General features: G+C 29.3%; 1 long non-coding RNA gene across 1 annotated transcript; it reads right to left on the bottom strand.

Annotated features, from left to right (window-relative positions):
• Positions 1-65: 65 nt before the first annotated feature.
• On the bottom strand, positions 66-2,353 carry LOC111084563. The gene is made up of 3 exons (XR_002609615.1): positions 2,239-2,353; positions 1,363-1,473; positions 66-152 (listed from the first exon to the last, which is right to left on the bottom strand). It is a non-coding gene; the product is annotated as an uncharacterized LOC111084563 (long non-coding RNA).
• Between the last annotated feature and the right edge of the window lie 625 nt (positions 2,354-2,978).

Genomic DNA, 2,978 nt, shown 5'->3' with positions numbered 1-2,978 from the left:
TTGTTTCTATACTTTTTGGCATTGCCATCCCTACACCATGTTTTTTATTACTACTTGTTCACTTACCAATCAAAAGAATCACCATTATAAGTCACAAACACCATTGGTTTTACTTCCACAATATGATCAAAAAAACGTTGCAAGAGCGCCATCTACAAATAAAACAATGAACTATAATTTCTATAGCAGCTAATAATATAACAAGCTGGATTAAGCACTTTAAAGCTAGAAATGTAAGAAAATCAAACAAAAACTTTGTATGAAATTATTCAGAATATAAATATAAAATATTTTACAGAATATCATACTAAAAGTTCTAACCAGTACTGACAACAAAAAGTTGGAATCAAAATATTCAGAATATAAAATAGTAACAAATAAAATAATAATAATGCATTAATATACAATACACTACTGCATATTGAAAATTCTAACTAATAGATATGTATTGTGCTCACAACACTCAATGTAAATACACCATAACTACAAACAAAGATATTATTTTTGTTTTAATCAGCAGCCTTTAAAGTAAAAAGAAAAAAAAAAAAACCTTCTGGTCTGTTGAAATGAAACAATGTTTCATTTAACAAACTTTATTACAAACAGGATATTCCTGTTAGTAAATTCCTGAGATACTTGTTAATTATTATTTATATTTATGGTAAAACTACTAAGGCTATCTACAACCATCATTAAGTTTGAGCTAATGGACAGCAGCCATTCGGCAGCACCCTACCATTTATGCTAAGGGATTGACTGTCACTATAATGCACCCACAGCTTAAGTTATAAGAAATATTTTGAAGTGTTACACAAATTCAAACCTGGCTCCAAAATCTAGAACTCTACCACAGGACTAACCCATACATGTGTTTATTAGTTTCAAAACATAATAAAACAATGGGATGTCAACAAAAGTATTTCTTAAAATTACAGATAACCAACAGCAAAACTTAACACACTAATATTGGCTTAATAAAAACTTAACAGAATAATATTTCTTCAATCAAAACTTAACACACTAATATTGGTTTAATAAAAACTTAACATACTAATATTGGCTTAATAAAACTTAACACACTAATATTGGTTTAATCAAAACTTAACACAATAGTGTTGGCTTAATCAAAACATAGAACAATACTGGCTTAATCACACTTAACACAATAATATTAAAATATCTTAACATTCCACGATTCAGCTTTCCTTATGAAGTATATATTTTAATTATTCTTTGGTTTAGTTAGCTCTAGTCTTTAAATGATTTCAACACAACTGAACCAGTAAAACTGTTCTAAGAAATAAGAACACTTTATCTTCTTGAAACTTTTATATAAGCCAATAATTTACTCTCTTCTCTTACCTCATTTGGTTCATTGAAAATTATAAATGGTCCCTCAAATTCAGGTTTTGGTGTGTATTCAAAGTCTTCTACATCTGATGTAACAATATCCCTGTTTATGATTAGATAACCCTAAGATATAAAGAAATGTATTCTATTTTTTTAAAATCCAAATTAGTCACACAATACAAAATATTAATTAATGTAAAAAAATAAGTTTATTACCTGCAATAAATTCATTTAAGAAAATGATACAGCCGATACAAAACATACAGGTTTATACTAACCTAAATTTGAAGATGTTTCTTCCTCAAGGCATTTTGGAAAATGTTGTTAAGTGTTTCCTTTATTTTCTCCAATACTTTTTACTTTAAGATTAATCCATTTTCCAAAAAAAAAACAAAAAAGTAGAAAGAAAAATATTTCATATTTTAAAACTTTTTTATGCTAATTTGGGGACCATTTCATGCATGTGAATTTGGGGGTGCTCACCTAATTAAGTGTGTTTAATACAAACCTGGAATAGGCTCCCACACCATTCACAATATAGCTTTCTTGCAATTTCTTAATTTGATAAAAACAAACGAAACCAGCCTGAAGTATCATGCTTAGTGATACTACATTTCTAGATCTGATGACGTGTTCCCACTAGCTAATAAACACCCAAATTAAAATATTAAAAATACAACAACATTATTCCAAGTGAAACTAAAATGTCAACACTATTAAGAAAGAGAACTAACAGTAAGACAAATACTTCCTTATATATACTTCCTTATAAATTAGTTTTTTCTACCTGTATCCTTTTAAAGATCTTATAATTACTGCAAAACTTTAAAAAAGACATTATTTTAGTTTACATTCCTGTAAAATTAAAAGATCATTAAAAAACCTCACCTGTCCATCAATCATATACGAAATCATCATGATTTGGTCAGTGCTGACGTCAGGGAACTTCAGGGGAAGTTTGGTTGTTTCTATGTCATATGCCAGGACAATTAAATCCTAGGCAAGAGAGAAACCTGATCAGACTTATTGTAAAATGTTAATTTCTATCTTTAACTGTGAAAACTAGCATAGCATCCAGCTGTGGAACTATTTATTTTGTTTGCTTGTTGTTAAGCACAAAGTTACACAATGGGCTATCTGTGCTGTGCCCACCAAAGGTATCGAAACCAGGTTCTTAGCAATATGAGCCTTCAGACTTATGGCCGAGCCACTGGGGGTGGATGAGAATTGCTTAATTTAAATATTTGTATTTTGAACTTTTGAGTTTTAAATTGGACATGTTTCAACCATTATTAAAAACAGTTATCATTAAATCAAGTTAACAATATTAATAAACAAAAGTGTAAACAGAAATAATGTTTGAGTTTTCTCTGTACAGCAATCAGTTCCGAGGTCACATCAGAATCAGTCTGTGTCTGAGGCCACGTCATAAAAAAAACAAGAAAAAGTAATTTATAAGAAGCTCATCTCAACTAGATTTTAATTTAAAAATTTGGTGACATAAGTTCCACATCTTCCAGTTTAATGGATATTTTATTACATAATAAACAATAACTACAATTCAAATTCGATGACGAGGAACCCACTTTGAGACTAATAATGGCTGGAGACGGCTTGAATGGGTAATG

The sequence above is a fragment of the Limulus polyphemus genome, unplaced genomic scaffold (assembly GCF_000517525.1).
Source record: "Limulus polyphemus unplaced genomic scaffold, Limulus_polyphemus-2.1.2 Scaffold79400, whole genome shotgun sequence".
Lineage (NCBI taxonomy): Eukaryota > Metazoa > Arthropoda > Merostomata > Xiphosura > Limulidae > Limulus > Limulus polyphemus.
The sequence above is the reverse complement of the archived record's forward strand: the minus strand, read 5'-3'. Positions and strand labels throughout refer to the sequence as shown.